Source organism: Populus nigra, chromosome 12, assembly GCF_951802175.1.
Source record: "Populus nigra chromosome 12, ddPopNigr1.1, whole genome shotgun sequence".
Lineage (NCBI taxonomy): Eukaryota > Viridiplantae > Streptophyta > Magnoliopsida > Malpighiales > Salicaceae > Populus > Populus nigra.
In genome coordinates, this window is record NC_084863.1 from 15,707,295 (window position 1) to 15,725,823 (window position 18,529).

An 18,529-nucleotide genomic window follows, 5' to 3' on the forward strand; every position below is an offset into this window, starting at 1 on the left:
TCTCATTATAACGGGTGACCTACCCAAATGCAAGATGGTCTCATTGTGATGGGTGACCTACCCAAGTGGAGAGAAGGGAAGAGTGGTCTCATTCTTATGGGTGACCTACCCAGGGGAAGAATGGCCTCATTATAATGGGTGACCTACCCATAAAAAAAAATGGAGAATGGTCTCATTCTAATGGGTGACCTACCCAAAAAATGGTCTCATTGTGATGGGTGACCTACCCAGGTGGAAAAGAAGAAGAGTGGTCTCATTCTTATGGGTGACCTACCCAGGGGGAAGAATGGTCTCATTATAATGGGTGACCTACCCAGGTAAAAAAAGATGGAGAATGGTCTCATTCTAATGGGTGACCTACCCAAAAAATGGTCTCATTATGATGGGTGACCTACCCAAATGGAAAAGGGGAAGAGTGGTCTCATTCTTATGGGTGACCTACCCAGGGGGAAGAATGGCCTCATTATAATGGGTGACCTACCCAGGTAAAAAAAAAATGGAGAATGGTCTCATTCTAATGGGTGACCTACCCAGAAAAAATGGTCTCATTATGATGGGTGACCTACCCAAGTGGAAAGGGGGAAGAGTGGTCTCATTCTTATGGGTGACCTACCCAGGGGGAAGAATGGCCTCATTATAATGGGTGACCTACCCAGGTAAAAAAAATGGAGAATGGTCTCATTCTAATGGGTGACCTACCCAGAAAAAATGGTCTCATTGTGATGGGTGACCTACCCAGATGTAAGAGAAAAATGATTTTAGAAAGGGGTCTCTATATCTGGAGACCTGCCCGTTTTATTTTATTTTTATTTTTTTATTATTATTATTTAGAAAAACTCCATGCTTTTTCTAGGGAATGGTCTCAACATCGGATGACCTGCCCTTTTTGAATTTCAAAAGAAAACATCTTACCTCGAGGAAATGAAACAGTGCTGGTTCATAATTCATATTCTTTTCTGTAGCTACGTTGACTTAAGACTCTGTCTCTTAGTGATTCCCAAAACTTGGAACTAATTTGGCTTTCGTCCCACCTTTCCTGCCATGTTAGTGTTATGACAATATAGCATGCATGTTTTTGTTACCTATCTTTGGAAACATAGGTCCCCCTTTCGTTGTAAACTTCTTCGAGCTCTTGTTTCCATTTGTTTGTCCAACCTTTTCTCTTAACTCGGAATATGCTCTACACACTATACTTCATATCCTCTTGGTGAAGAGATCTTTGGTTCCTTATGGGGCCCTTTCTTGCTCCATTGAGTATTGTCTTTTATTATCATTTTAAAAGGAAAACTCAAAAGATTTGGTTTTGTTCATGAAAACTGAAACTTTCAATGCAATTGGCAATTCTCATAAAAGATGCTTTTGTAGAAGTTCTTATGATGATACCCCTTTTGGCTTTGGTTCACTATAGCCCCCAATGTGCACTTAGTACACTTCTTGCCCCCAGTGTGGTATGCATAAATATGCCAAGTTTAGATTTTATTTGGTTCCCTCCAATTGATGGAGTCATGAGATCATGCTTTTTATGAATAAAGGGTTTTTTTAACAGAGAAAATTCATGGCCAAACTTTATTTTATTGATTGGGAGATTACGGAATACATCAAGCGTAATATTTCCTTACAGAGTCAGAATTCACTGGCCTAACTAGATCTTCTCCATCCATTCTAGATAACAGCAAAGCTCCTCCCGAGAATGCTTTCTTCACCACGTAAGGGCCCTCATAGTTCGGTGCCCATTTACTCTAATCTTCTCCTGGTAAAGGCAATATTTTCTTCATACAAGATCTCCTTCGTGGAATCCTCGAGGTCGAACCTTTTTGTCGTATGATTTGGCCATCCTTCTTTGGTAAAGTTGATGATGACAGATTGCGGCTATCCTCTTTTCACTGATCAGATTCAGTTGTTCATATCTAACTTTTGCCCATTCTACCTCTTCCAGCTCAGAGTCTACCAGTACTCTCAATGAGGGGATTTCCACTTCTAAAGGCATAACCGCCTCCATTCCATATACCAACGTGTACGGGGTGGCTCCTGTTGAGGTTCGGACTGCGGTGCGATACGCATGAAGGGCAAATGGCAACATCTCATGCCAATCCTTATAGGTGACTACCATCTTCTGAATAATCTTTTTGACGTTCTTGTTAGCAGCTTCTACCGCACCATTCATCTTTGGCCTATATGGCGAAGAGTTGGAATGCTTGATTTTCCATTTAGCGCAGAGTTCTATTATCATCTTGCCATTGAAATTCTGGGCATTATCAGTTATAATCTTTTCTGGTGGACCATACCGACAAATCAAATCTCTCTCAATAAATTTCTTCACTACTTTTTGCGTCACATGAGCAAATGACCCGGCTTCTACCCATTTTGTAAAGTAGTCGATAGCCACGAGAATAAACCTATGACCATTGCTGGCTTTTGGGTTTACAGGTCCAATCACATCAATTCCCCACATCGCGAAGGGCCATGGAGATGTCAAGTTAAATAGAGGAGTTGGAGGGGCGTTGATTTTGTCACTGTATACTTGGCACTTATGACATTTTCGGACATAGTCGATGCAATCCTTTTCTAATGTCATCCAGAAGTAACCGGCTCTTTGTATCTTCCTAGCCATCACGTGTCCATTAGCATGGGTTGAGCAAATCCCTTCATGGACTTCTCGTAACGCGCTTTTTGCCTCAAATTCATCCAAACATCTCAACAAAGTCCCATCGGATGATTTCTTATACAAAATCTCCCCATCAAGATAAAAATCCATTGCCAACCTCCTCAAGGTCTTCTTATCGATTTTGGATGCCCCCATGGGATATGCCTGGTTTTGGATGAAATTCTTGACATCATAGTACCAAGGGTTTCCATCCACTTCTCTTTCGACTGAGCAACAATGAGCTGGGTTATTTCTGATATTGATGTGTACTGGTTGTACCTTGTGCCCAAAGTCTATTTTGGCCATAGATGCTAGTGTAGCCAAAGCATCCGCAAACTGGTTTCCTTCCCTTCCTAGATGGGTGAACTCTATTTCCTCAAATTCTCCAGCCAGTTTAGACAAGTATTCTTGGTAAGGCCTTAACTTCTCTTCCTTGGTTTGCCATTCTCCTTTTACTTGGCAAATGATCAGCATTGAGTCTCCATACACATCTATCTTTCTGATGTTTAGCTCCAATGCAGCCTCCAAACCGAGAATGCAAGCTTCATACTCCGCCGTGTTGTTGGTGCACCCGAACTGTAGCTTAACTGAAACCGGATACTGCTTCTTATCAGGAGAGATTATCACCGCACCCGCTCCGTTACCACATACATTTACAGCACCATCAAAGTACATAATCCACCAATCTGATTTCTCTTCCTCAATTGCAAGCACATCTTCATCGGGAAATTCAAAGTCTAATGATTCATGATTAGTACTTAAAAGTGCATTTTTATCAAGGTTTTATATCATCATTTTGCACTTGAAGTATCAATAACTCCTTAACTAACGCGTGTTTTATAATAACATATCTAATTATATAAGATACCTTTAATTTATGGTAAATGTTCATCTTAAATGCAGGCCTATCACATAAATGAAAGAATTGATTGATGAGTTGAAGTACTGAAATTGAAAGGACAAAAAGATGGCCAAAGAGATGCTGGTGCAGTCCAAACTGGAACACAGTTCGGTAATTGGGTCATATCTGGATCTGTAGATCTTAGATTTAGGTCCATTTTATATGGATGGAAAGATAAGACATAGGTCTACAACTTTCATGTGGAGCCCAAGGTTTAACAAGGCCGTTTTCAAGTCCAAATTGTAGCAACAAAGAAGAAGTCTGAATCTGTCCTGCAGCCCAGACACTGTTCAGTGTTCAGCCCATATCTCGAGTTCTAGAAGTCCAAATGATCTCAAATTGTTCCCCTGGAAAGATGAGACAATTTCCTAGAACTTTCATGATTCAAGTTTGTTCAAATTATGATGTCATCAATGACGTTTTTGGCAGACAAGAAGATAAGAATTGTCACCAAGTCAAGATGTGGCCACCCACTCATCAATTAGTCAACAAATCAATAGTTCCGAATTTTGGCCTATAAAAGGAGGCATTTGCCATGTATTTAGGCATCTTGGTTTTCAGATCAAGATCATGCTCTTGCTTTCTCTCTTTATATTTTGTAATGCTTAAGTTTTGCTTATATTAATCTCTTGCTTATGCTTTTTATTTCCTTTCCTTGTTTATTTATGTTTCTTTCTTTCATTATGTCTAGCTAAATTAATTATGTCAAGGTGAAAAGGGTACACTAATGGTGTAAGAATAAGTATAATATAAACTTAATATGGACCTTAATGTTGGATACTAACATGCTTTATATTTGTTATCTTGTTCACTTTTAATACTTTGCTTGTTAAATGGTTAATCTAGATTTATGTTGTATAACACTTGGTACAACAAATACTTGGTACTTTCATAGCCCATACTGTATGGTATAACCGACACCTGAGCTATGAAAGGAACTTGATTTGTTGTTAACATAAGTTATAATCATGAATGTCTGACAACATTTACAAGTATTAACATTATTCGAATAAGATAACTCATGTAATCATGTTAACAATTTATAATCTGATTGGAACCTCCTTTGTGTGTGGTTTCCAATTGAATAATAAGAGTTTATACTATACTTGTTTGAAGTACCATTAGTGGATCCTCTAACCTTGACATTTGTTGATATCATTGTTTTATCCTTACGTTAATCTTCCATCTCAAAGTTCTCATCGACTTCTTCCTCTTCTTCTTCACTATTATTATTATCACTATTATTATTGTTGTTGTTGTTATTGTTATCTATAATTTATACAATTAACCTCCCTGTGGTTCGACCCCGGTCTTGCCGGGTTATTTATTACTTCGACACTCCTGCACTTGGGAGAAGACATCAATCTTTTGGTCGTGTCAAGTTTTTGGCGCCGTTGCCGGGGAGGTAAATTATTGTACAAATTATAGTATTTATTCTATTTTCTCTTTTCTCTTTTCTTGTATCTAACTTTGTTTCTTTTGTTTTGTTTCTCTTTCTTTTATTTTCTTCTTCCTTTTATTCTCTTCTTACACGTGCATGAGAGTGTGGTCACGTACATTAAGTGGTAGATTTTGTAGGGTATCCTCATCATTTTCAGAAAATATGGCTGAAGAAGATAACCAATCACTTCATAATGAAAATAATGAGAATATTCGGGTTAGAACTCTTAGAGACCACATGAATCCCACAAGAACAAGTGCACCCTCATGCATAGTTTTTCCTCCTGATGCATCTCATTTTAATTTTAAGACAGGCATTATTCAACTTTTACCATCTTTTCATGGCCTAGATTTAGAAAATCCATACTTGCATTTAAGGGAATTTGAGGAGGTTTGCAACACGTATAATGACTCAAATTGTAGCATGAACACCATTAGATTGAAGCTTTTTCCTTTTTCATTAAAAGATAAAGCTAAAACATGGCTACAAAATTTGAGACCTGGATCCATTCGTGCTTGGGATGAAATGCAATAACAATTTTTAAAGAAGTTTTTTCCATCCCACAGAACAAACTCTTTCAAAAGACAAATCATTACTTTTTCTCAAAAACCAGGAGAAACATTTTACCAATGTTGGGATAGGTATCGAGACTTGCTTAATACTTGCCCCCATCATGGTTTTGAAACATGGAGATTAGTTTCACATTTTTATGAAGGGTTAACTCCTAGAGATAGGCAAATGGTTGAATTGATGTGCAATGGAACTTTTGAGGATAAAGACCCTAATGAAGCAATGGAGTACTTAGATTTGCTAGCTGAAAATGCACAAAATTGGGACACCACAGGTACTTATGAGGCACCAAGTAAAACCCAACCTCATACATCTAGTGGGGGTATGTACAACCTTAGGGAAGATCATGACCTCCAAGCCAAGTTTGCATCTTTAGCTAAAAAAGTCGAAGCGCTAGAATTGAAAAAGAGTGGTCAATTAAAATTTGTTCAAGACATTGCATGTCAAATCTGTGAAACCAACGAACATTCAACCAATGACTGTCCAACCTTGCCTTCTTTTAAAGAATGTCTCCATGAACAAGCCCATGCATTAAACAGTTTTCAAAGGCCCAATCATAACCCATATTCACAAACATACAATCCTGGTTGGAGAAACCACCCAAATTTTAGTTGGAAGAGTGAGAACAATAATGCTCAAAATTCACAGCCACCGTTTCAAGCACACCCTAATTTCCAAAATTCTCATGGATATGCACCTTCTTATGCCCCCCCTCCTAGAAGAAATCTTGAGGAAACATTGCATGCATTTATGGAAAAGCAAGAGGCAATTAACACTCAACTTGCTCAAAGCATGACAGATTTTAAAGATACTCTTGCAAAATTGACATATGCTCTCAGTTTCCAAGAGAAAGGTAAGTTTCCATCGCAACCACAACAAAATCCCAAGGGGCAATACAATGCGAATGCAAGTAGTTCGGGAAGCCAACACATGGATCATGTAAAATCAGTCATCACTCTTCGTAGTGGTAAGGTTATTGAAAAACACATTCTTGAACCTTGTGAGAATGATGATGAGTCAATCTCTGAGGGTAAGGAAGGGGTTGAATCTGATCATTGCAAAGAAAAGACTGATTCTCCGCCAGCAGTTCCATTTCCTCATGCCATGACCAAACAAAGGAAAGTCAATCACAACTCTGAAATCTTTGAAACCTTCAAACAGGTAAGGATCAATATACCTTTGTTGGATGCTATTAAACAGGTTCCTTCTTATGCTAAATTTTTGAAAGATCTGTGCACTGTGAAGAGAAAACTGAATGTGAAAAAGAAAGCCTTTTTAGCCGAACAAGTAAGTGTCATTCTTCAGAACAATAATGCTTTGAAATATAAAGACCCTGGTTGTCCTACAATTTCTTGCTTTATTGGAGAACATAAAATTGAAAAAGCCTTACTTGATCTTGGAGCTAGTGTGAATTTACTTCCATATTCAGTTTTTCAAAGTCTCAATCTAGGTGAGTTAAAACCAACTTCTGTAACTCTTTTACTTGCCGATAGATCTGTAAAAGTGCCTAGAGGAATAATTGAAGATGTGTTAGTACAAGTTGATAAATTCATTTATCCTGTGGATTTTATTGTCTTGGACACACAACCTGTTGAAGCATGTAATTCATTTCCTGTTATTTTAGGGCGTCCATTTCTTGCAACTTCTAATGCATTGATTAATTGTAGGAATGGACTGATAAAGCTATCTTTTGGAAACATGACATTGGAGATGAATATTTTCAACATTTGCAAGCAACCTAGAGATGATAATGATTTACAAGAAGTAGATTTTATTGAAGAATTGGTTTATGATCAATTTGAATCTACTTTGAGTAATACTGAGTTTGATGATTTGCAAATGACTTATTCTCAGGAAGAAATCATGGATGAAAAAGACACCGAAAATATTGATGCGAATCTTTTGTCAAGAGCGACAACAGATTCGATATCTGACATCACACCAACCGATGATTACTTTCCTGACAAATCCTTACTTTCTCTTAGTTCAATGCCTTGGTTTGCTAAAAATATCAATTTCCTTGCCTCAGGAGATTTGCCAACTCATTGGAGTACCGAAGATAAAGGAAAGTTTTTGAACGAAGTGAAGAAATTTTATTGGGATGACCCTCACTTATTCAAACATTGTCCTGATCAAATATTTCAAAGATGCATTGTGGACAATGAGGTAAGTAGTGTCATTAAATTTTGTCATTCTGAAGCATGTGGGAGTCATTTCTCGTCAAAAAAGACCATTGCGAAAATCTTTCAAAATGGATTTTATTGGCCCACCATGTTCAAGGACACACATGCATTCTGCAAAACTTGTGAAAATTGTCAAAAAGTTGATACTGGTCAAAAAGTTTTGCTTTATAATTCTCGACTCCATTTATTTCCTGGAAAGTTAAGATCAAGATGGAGCGGTCCATTTATTGAGAAACATGTGTATCCTTATGGGACCTTTGATATTGAGAATCCAAAGAATGACAATGTTTCTAAGAGAAATGGACATCGTTTAAAAACTTACTTGATAATTTTCCTAGTGAAAATGAATCAATTGGTTTGAATGATCCTGTAGATAAAGGTTGATTATTTTGTTTTTCTCCCATTGTTTTTGTGTTTCCTTTTGGTGTGACTCTTGTTTTGCTAGTCTCTCATCCCGGTCAAATGGCGGATAACGGTACTCCGTGACTTCAGTCGGTTCTTTCAGTTTCCCATAATAACTGATATCTGTATATATTTGTGCAATTCTTTGCTCTTTCTCTCTTCTTTGAATCTCTTCTCCAATTCTCATTTCAAAATGGACACCATTCTTGAAAAATTGAAAAAGTACTTTCCCGCTCTGCCTCAGAATGCGATTACAAAAATTTACCGTGCTAGGTGTGCAAGATTGAAGTTGTTGATGAATCATGGAATTCCTGAAGATATTCGCTGGCTGATTGAAGCAAAGGTCCGATTATTAGGTGAGTCCTCCGATTCTTTCATTTCACACATGCCTGGAACAGGTAAAAGCACTTTTGCAAAGAAACGTCGTGCAAAACGACTGAAAGTCTGTCACCGATGTGCCAGATGGACTTGTAATGCAACATGTCGTTCTTTAGGAATGGTATCTATAAACCGTGAAGATAAAATACAATTCATTAAGGATGGCCTGAGTAAGGGGTCTTTAGATAATCTTTTGTTGACCCTTGAGACGCATCCTAGTGGAGATGTGCATCGTGCAATTCATGATTTATGGCCCCATTTTCATAAAGAACATGATAGACTTAGTCTTGGGAATCTGACTAAAAAAGACCCTGTTTGCCAGTTTTTAAGAAAACTGGATGGGAAGCCTATCCCCGACCCATAGAGGGCGTTTAAGCCGTTCTTGGACGTAAAACCAAGGGAAGATGTGAGCCACAATCACAACTACCTGTACATACACATGCTTTTTCAAAATAAATAAATAAATAAATAAAGAGAGAGAAAGAGTGTGAGACTCCAGCTGGCCTACATATAGGTGGTATGATTGCATCTTCAATTTCTCATCTATAAAATCTTCTCTTCCTTCCCCTCATTTCTACTTATCCCTTACATTAGACAGATATAGAAGTGTGTAGAAATGGCAGGTCCCTCAAGTTATCACATCAAAAATATTTGTGTTTTCGGTGGATCCAGTCCTGGGAAGGAAATAGTTTTTTTAGAAGCAGCAAATCATCTTGGTCAGGTACTAGCTGAGAAAAAGATTCATTTAGTGTATGGGGGAGGCAACCTTGGGTTAATGGGGGGTGTGGCAATAGCTGCATTTTTAGGAGGTAGTCAAGTTTTGGGGGTCGTCCCCGAAGCTTTAACAAAAGGGGACATCATTGGAAGAACAATTGGAGAGGAACTACAGGTTTCCACAATGTTTGATCGAATGAATACAATGTTTAACCATGCTGATGCCTTCATTGCCTTACCAGGTGGTCTGGGCACATTGGAAGAGATCTTTCATATTTCCTCTTGGGCCCAACTTCACATTCACCATAAACCTATAGGTTTGCTCAATGTTAATGGTTTTTATGATACTTTGTTGTCTTTTCTTGATCAAGCTGTGGAACAGGAATTTCTAACATCTTCGGCACGACAAATCATAATCTCTGCTGCTACGGCTGAACAATTGATCGACAAACTACAATCTTTCACCCCTGTAATTGATCCTTTCATGAGTCGCATCAATTGGTCAACTACAGAAAGCCGTAAAAAGCTTAGATTGGATTTGAGCCTTCGTTTGTGAATCCTTGTGTCTTTTGGTTTTATTTCTAACATAGTATTTTGTTCTGTTATTTTTTATATTTGTTTAAGTGTGTTTCAGGTTTGTCAGTGTTCGTTGTTTCAGGTGATGTCTTCTATACTCTATCTTTCTACCTTAGGACATTGAGGACAATGTCTCGTTTTGGTTGGGGGGAGAGGGTAGTAGTAATTAAAAAAAAAAAAAACTAACCAACTAACTGTTTTTGTTTAAAAACCATTGGGCAAAACTGTTATTACTAGGATGGTAGAGTAAGGGGGAATGACTCTTGAGACGCATCTTAGTAAACATTTTCTAATGGTTATTTGCAATATTCATAACAAGGCCTATTAGAATACTTCTTGAAATATTCAGGTTTACAAACTCTCGCATTGCTATCACTTAATTCTGCTCATATACTCATTTAACAAGTATTCGTAAACCTTCATTTTCACACACACACTTTAACATATGATTGTGGGTTGCACATTGGATTATTACATTATTTATGTTCTTTTGTTAAAGGTAACAACTAAGGGATAGGGATAGTCTATAATTTGCAAAAAAATAAAAAAAAAAGAAGAAAAAAAGAAGAAGAAAAAAAGAAAATGATGATAATAAAAACGTAGATAAGTTTGATTTCATAGCCTCCCTAACCTAAGCAATTAAGCCCGAAGGGGTGTTTTAACACCTAATATCCTAAAGTCAACTGACTTGGGAGCTATTGGCCCAAAGCTTGTTACATGGGTTAAGGAGAAAAGCTTAAGGGAATCAAACATTGCACTATCTACGTATCAGTATCTGCAACCCGAGTTACTAAGCTCGTAGGGGTGTCTCAACACCTAATGCCCTAAGATCAACTGGTCTGGGAGTCATTAGCCGAAAGCTCGTTACATGGGTTAAAGATGCATTGTGTTTTATGTTATATGTATAGATATTAAAAAAAAAAGAGTAAAATAAAATGAAATAATCCCAACCCAAGGAAGTTAACCTTAAACATTAGAACAAAATATTGTTTTCTTCCAACAAAAGCCCCATCATCTATGTTTCATACATTGAGCACATAACAAGGAAGGTTTATTAATATTTTGTTTAAGAGGTATTGAGCAGATATATAAAATTTAATGAGAGTTTGTTTATCTGGATAGATTAATGGAAGTTGAATGATGAATGCCTTGCTTTGTGGATTTTGCAAATTGTTTTTCTATTTTAACGCTTTAATTACTAGGGACTAGTAATAAGCTGGTTGGGGGGTGTGATTAGTACTTAAAAGTGCATTTTTATCAAGGTTTTATATCATCATTTTGCACTTGAAGTATCAATAACTCCTTAACTAAAGCGTGTTTTATAATAACATATCTAATTATATAAGATACCTTTAATTTATGGTAAATGTTCATCTTAAATGCAGGCCTATCACATAAATGAAAGAATTGATTGATGAGTTGAAGTACTGAAATTGAAAGGACAAAAAGATGGCCAAAGAGATGCTGGTGCAGTCCAAACTGGAACACAGTTCGGTAATTGGGTCATATCTGGATCTGTAGATCTTAGATTTAGGTCCATTTTATATGGATGGAAAGATAAGACATAGGCCTACAACTTTCATGTGGAGCCCAAGGTTTAACAAGGCCGTTTTCAAGTCCAAATTGTAGCAACAAAGAAGAAGTCCGAATCTGTCCTGCAGCCCAGACACTGTTCAGTGTTCAGCCCATATCTCGAGTTCTAGAAGTCCAAATGATCTCAAATTTTTCCCCTGGAAAGATGAGACAATTTCCTAGAACTTTCATGATTCAAGTTTGTTCAAATTATGATGTCATCAATGACGTTTTTGGCAGACAAGAAGATAAGAATTGTCACCAAGTCAAGATGTGGCCACCCACTCATCAATTAGTCAACAAATCAATAGTTCCGAATTTTGGCCTATAAAAGGAGGCATTTGCCATGTATTTAGGCATCTTGGTTTTCAGATCAAGATCATGCTCTTGCTTTCTCTCTTTATATTTTGTAATGCTTAAGTTTTGCTTATATTAATCTCTTGCTTATGCTTTTTATTTCCTTTCCTTGTTTATTTATGTTTCTTTCTTTCATTATGTCTAGCTAAATTAATTATGTCAAGGTGAAAAGGGTACACTAATGGTGTAAGAATAAGTATAATATAAACTTAATATGGACCTTAATGTTGGATACTAACATGCTTTATATTTGTTATCTTGTTCACTTTTAATACTTTGCTTGTTAAATGGTTAATCTAGATTTATGTTGTATAACACTTGGTACAACAAATACTTGGTACTTTCATAGCCCATACTGTATGGTATAACCGACACCTGAGCTATGAAAGGAACTTGATTTGTTGTTAACATAAGTTATAATCATGAATGCCTGACAACATTTACAAGTATTAACATTATTCGAATAAGATAACTCATGTAATCATGTTAACAATTTATAATCTGATTGGAACCTCCTTTGTGTGTGGTTTCCAATTGAATAATAAGAGTTTATACTATACTTGTTTGAAGTACCATTAGTGGATCCTCTAACCTTGACATTTGTTGATATCATTGTTTTATCCTTACGTTAATCTTCCATCTCAAAGTTCTCATCGACTTCTTCCTCTTCTTCTTCACTATTATTATTATCACTATTATTATTGTTGTTGTTGTTGTTATTGTTATCTATAATTTATACAATTAACCTCCCTGTGGTTCGACCCCGGTCTTGCCGGGTTATTTATTACTTCGACACTCCTGCACTTGGGAGAAGACATCAATCTTTTGGTCGTGTCAATTCATAATCTTCCATAGCATGGTCAGCCAGGTGATCGGCAATAATACTCCCTTTTACGGCTTTCCTTGTCATATATACTATGTCATACTCAGCCAATAGAACTTGCCATCTTGCAATTCGGCTCGATAAATAGGGCTTTTCACAAATGTACCTCAACGGGTCTAATTTGGAAATTAACCACGTAGTGTGATACAACATATACTGACGTAATCTCTTTGCAGCCCATGTCAGTGCGCAACACAGCTTCTCAATCACAGTATACCTAGACTCACATTCTGTGAACTTCTTGCTCAGGTAATAAATGGCCCTTTCCTTCCTTCCGGTTTCATCGTGTTGCCCAAGTACACATCCCATTGCTGTTTCTGTTACTGTTAGGTACAATATTAATGGCCTTTCTGGTACAGGAGGAACAAGCAGGGGTGGATTCAACAAGTACTGCTTGATTTTCTCAAAAGCCTCTTCGCACTCTTCATTCCAAATTCCAGGGTTCTTCTTCCTTAATAAACGAAAGATCGGGTCACAAGTCGTGGTTAATTAGGATATAAACCGAGCAATGTAATTCAACCTTCCTAAGAAACCTCTCACATCCTTCTCAGTCCTGGGAGGTGCCATAGATTGAATAGCCTTTACTTTGTCGGGATCCACTTCTATCCCTTTGTCACTCACCACAAATCCCAACAACTTCCCAGATTTCACCCCGAACGAACACTTCGCCGGGTTAAGCCTCAACTTATACTTCCTTAGTCTTTCAAACAATTTCTTCAATATTTGGACATGATTCTCTCCCTCTCTAGATTTAGCAATCATGTCATCCACGTATACTTCAATCTCTTTGTGCATCATGTCATGAAACAAAGTCACCATAGCCCTTTGGTAGGTGGCCCCAGCATTCTTTAAACCAAATGGCATGACTTTGTAGCAAAATGTTCCCCATGGTGTTACAAAGGTTGTCTTCTCCTTATCCTCTTGCGCCATTTTTATCTGATTGTAGCCCGAAAATCCATCCATAAAGGAATATGTAGAGCTGCGTGCTGCATTATCGACTAACATATCTATGTGTGGTAGAGGGAAATTATCTTTAGGGCTAGCTCGGTTTAAGTCCCTAAAGTCCACACAAACTCTGATTTTACCTTCCTTTTTGGGAACCACCACTATGTTTGACACCCATTGTGGATACTTGACTACTTCCAAAAAACCAGCGTTCCATTGTTTTTCAATTTCTGCTTTTACTTTGATTAAGACCTCTGGATGAGTTCTCCTCAACTTCTGCTTAATCGGTTTGCATCCTTCCACCAGTGGTATCCTATGTACTACGATATTCGTATCCAAACCAGGCATATCCTCGTAGGACCAGGCAAAGACATCTACGTAATCTCGGAGCAATGCAATCAATTCTTCTTTCTCTTCAAGGGTGATCAAAGTCCCTATTTTCAGCTCTCTCTTGATTTCTTCATTACCCACATTTATGGTTTCAAGTTCCTCTTTAGCGGGCTTCCAAGCTTGTTCATGTTGTTCTATTAATTTTATGAATTCCCCTATGTTTTTCTCCTCCCATTCCTCATCTTCTACAGCTACTATGTATTCTTTAAAGTTTGGCCATTCATTCTCAATGTGAAGTGCAGGTGTTGTTGTGGAGGATCCGCTTTCAGGGTTCCTGAAAGCGGGAAGTGATGTGTAAATGCATAGTAAGACATCAAGATGAATTTTGAAAATGCATGATCTCATTAAAAGGAAAAGATTGGCTCAAAAACAAAAATAAAATCCAATTGACATCTTGAGCCTCGATTGTCAATGAATAAAAACAAAACAAAACAGAAAAAAAAAGGGCAAACAACATAGATAAAATTATAATCCAACAAATCATTGTTGATTACATTTTGAAAACCAATGGAGCTTCCTGGGTCTCCCAATTCCGGAACTTCTCTCCTTCGGCTAGCTTTCGAATGAAAGTCCTGTCGGTGACTTCTTCCAAAGTGTGAATGGTTAATTGTGGCAGCTCTTCATCCCTTCTTCCGGATTCAATTTTCTCAGCAATGTCCTTGACTTGATCTTCCTCTAGAGTGTTTATGTTCATTGAAGAAAGCTTCTGAAGGAGGTTTCCATGTCCCTTATCAGGCTGCATCACATATGCAGCCTTTGGAAACGAAATCCTGATTGAAGGGATGGCTAAGCTTTCTTCTTCAGGCTTCCTTCCTTCAATCCTAGCCATTCTCTTCTCCCTTCTTGCACCAGCAGCTCGCTTGTAATCCTCCTTCTTGGGCTTATATCCAAGCCCAAACCTCTGTTCTGCAGCTTTTGGTTTGATTATATCCACCCATTCAAGCCTTCCTTTCTTAATGTCATATGGGAAAGGAATCTTGTGTTTCAAAAAGCTTTTAGCGGCCATTTTGGTGGCCTCCGAGATTTCTGGCTTCCTCACCACAGTGTTCTCGGACACCCACTCCGTATTCACAACCTCAAATGCATGAAGGTTTCCATCCTTACAATCTTCAGCTTCAATGAATGGAACCGCCACATTTCTTACCATTGATATAGTCTCCTCAGCCTTAACAGTAACCAGAACACCATTGGCAATGTACTTCAAACATTGATGTAGGGAGGAGGTGACAGCTCCCGCAGAATGTATCCATGGCCTTCCTAACAACATACTATAGGAAGGGTGGATATCCATCACTTGAAGGGTTACTAGAAAGACTTGTGGACCCACAGCTAGTTCGACCTCAATTGTCCCTATCACTTGCCTTGGTGAGCCGTCGTACGCTCTAGCCATCATCACACTGGGTTGCATGTGTGAGGGATCTACTGGCATTTCATCCAGCACATGCCTTGGTAACACATTAAGGGCCGAGCCGTTATCGATGAGAACTTTACCGATGAGACAATCTTTGCATCGGACTGTGACATACAAGGGCTTGTTATGTCCAGTTCCTTCAGTGTCAAGTTCATCTTCTGTGAAATATAAGTAATTGGCAGCATGGATCCTCCCTACTATATGCTCCATAGTCTTTTGTTCAATATCTTGGGGTACGTAGGCCTCATTCAGTACTTTTTGCAAAGCATTACGATGCGGCTCGGAGCTGAGTATTAATGACATGATGGAAATCTTGGCAGGGGTCTTCTTCAACTGATCCACTATACAGTACTCACTATGCTTCATTAATTTCAAAAACTCATTTGTTTCTTCCTCAGTCACAGGTTTATTCACCTCAAACTCTTTATCGAGGTCCAACACCTCCTTGCCCTTAGCCTTTCTTTGTTTCTCTAGTTCTTCAGGTGTGAAACAACGACCACTCCGAGTTAGTCCACTTATCTCAGTTCGGAACAGCGGCAAAGGAGTTTCAATATTCGAGGTATAACCATAATCTCCAGGCATCACTCCATAGTCTACTTTGTTTGCATATGAGGGCTTAGTTAATACCAATTTTGAGAGCCCATTAGCTGTTGATTGGACTCTACATTTCCCCTGATTCTCTATCATCTCGATCTCTTCATTATCTCTTGCAGCCTCAATCCTTAGCTCTCCTAAAGTCAGCATCCTCGCAACCTTTTGATGAAACTCAATGCATTCATCAATGTGATGCCTTTTCTTTTTATGGAATGGGCAAAAATCATTTTCCCTCACGTAATGTTCAGATGGTTTCTCTATATGTCCAGATTGTACCAACATCTCGTACAGCCTCGCCATGGTCACTTTTAGCACCTTTTCTTTGCAACCGACCTCCATAGTATTCACTCCACTACCACCTACAACATGTTTGGGTAGAGGGTTTGAATTCACATTAGGTGAATCCTCGAAAGTGACCCATCCAACTTTGATCAGTTGCAACACCTTCCTTTTAAAAGCAAAGCAAGCCTCAATGCTATGACCTGCGTGACCAGCATGGTATTCACAAGTCACCTCGGGGTTGTACCAGGCAGGGAAAGGTGGTTGCATAGGTGGTACAGGTAGGGGAGCTATCTGCCCAATACTCAACAGCTTGGCATACAACTCTTTTAAGGTTATTGGTAAAGGTGGTAATTGTTCTTCCGATGGTCGGTTGTCTCTTCTTTGGTAATTGCTTTGGTTATTTGCTGGGAATTTTGTTTGATTGGGTTGGTTTGGGATGGAGGGTTTGGCAAAATTGATACTGGTGACTTGGGTGGTAGGTGTTTGGTAGTTTTTGCTTCTCCCTTTGTATCCACCTTCTAGGTTATTCACCTCATTTTCTTTCTTTTTCCCAATGAAACCTCTCTTCTCTATAGGTTCTGCAATTCTCCCACTTCGGATTCCTTGTTCAATCCTCTCAGCAATCCGCACCACATCATAGAAATGTTGTGCTGAACTACCCATAAGGTGTTCATAGTATGGAGCCCTAAAAGTATTAGCAAACAGTGTCACCATCTCCGTCTCTATTAGTGGAGGTTGTACATTGATTTCCTTTCTCCATGGTAATTAGACTGGTCCTATCAGGAGCAATCTCAAGATTAAACTTGTATTGCTTTAAGAAAGCATCTGCCAAGTCTGTCCACTTCTTGATCCTAATATTGTCCAGCCTCATATACCAACTAAGGGCCGATCCTGTCAGGCTATCCTGGAAGAAGTAAATTAACATCTTATCATCGTGGATAACTTCTGCCATTTTGTTGTAGTAAGAACGGAGATGGGTCTTTGGGCATTCCATCCCGGTATACTTAACAAACTCTGGCACTCTGAACTTCTTTGGAATAACAATGTTAGGCACCAAACATACTTCAGCAGCCCTAACTGGGTCAAATAAATCATTTCCTTCAACTGCCCTTAGCCTCTCTTCTAGTGCAGTCCACTTATCATACCCTTCATGATTAGAGAGTTTGACGTCATGTGGGTCCTCGTTTGTTAAATCCATTGTAATAGGGATTTAGATGGGCCGAGTGGGATTAGGATGCTGTTTATTTGGTGTATTTGCCCCCATGTTTATAGGTGCGACAGGAATTTAAGCTGCTGCTGGTGCTTCATCAGGTTGAGTAGACGTTCCCTCTCCATCTCTGGCTCTCAACATTTGTTCTAACATACTGGTTAGGTGCGCCACATCATTCTGAACTCCTTCAAGTTCTCTTTGGTACTGAGCTTCTGGTTGTGACCTTTCTTCGTTTTCCATTCTTTTTCTTTGTCGATTGTTGTGGATTCTAGAAGGGGGACCTATGTTTCTTAATCTGCAGATGCATGTATAGATGTATGAGAAAAATGCATGATTGAGAATGCTTTGTATATTGGGTATGGATGCAACTTTCTTGTGAACGAATAATAGCCACCACCTTATAAACATAGGTTCTTTTGTCACATTGCTAGGAGTACTGCCTTCCAAGTCGTTTGCTTGAATCATTTTCACCAAGAGACAGATTTTGCATAAGAAGATGGGTCAACGCCCTTTTCATTAATGCTTGATAAGTTTATTACATTAATAAATAAAAAGGAAATACAAAATTTATTAATCCCTTTCCTCCACAAACTCTTTAGCCAAAGGTAAGAAGGCAAAACCACGGTTCTCAATCTTCCCTAGAAAGGCATCGGTTTCAGCTAGGCTTCGGCGATAGCGAATGATGTCCCCTCCCACATTTCGCGCATTAATTCTAATAATTCGAGCATGTGCAGCAGCTTCATCCATTTGCTCATCTGTCTTGGTCATCTTTTCTATGAGTAACATATTGGTTCTATTCAAAGCAGTGTTGTTGGCATCGATTTGATCCTTGTGTTTTTCCATTGCTGCTAGCTTCTCGTCCAAATACTTCACCCTTTCACGTTCCTTGTCAAGCTTTATCCTCATAACTTTTATCTCATTCTTCTTAAACGCTAATTCTGTTTCAATAGCCTCAAAACCTTTCCTTTTATTTTCTTCTTTTGCAATCTCCATCGAACGGCTTTCCAACTCCATATATTTCTTGTTCAAATCCTCATACTTCCCAATCCTATCCATCAATTCAAACTGGACTTGTG

General features: G+C 38.4%; 1 pseudogene; it reads right to left on the minus strand.

Moving 5' to 3' along the window:
* Positions 1-1,564: 1,564 nt before the first annotated feature.
* On the minus strand, positions 1,565-17,441 carry LOC133669049 (uncharacterized; annotated as a pseudogene).
* Between the last annotated feature and the right edge of the window lie 1,088 nt (positions 17,442-18,529).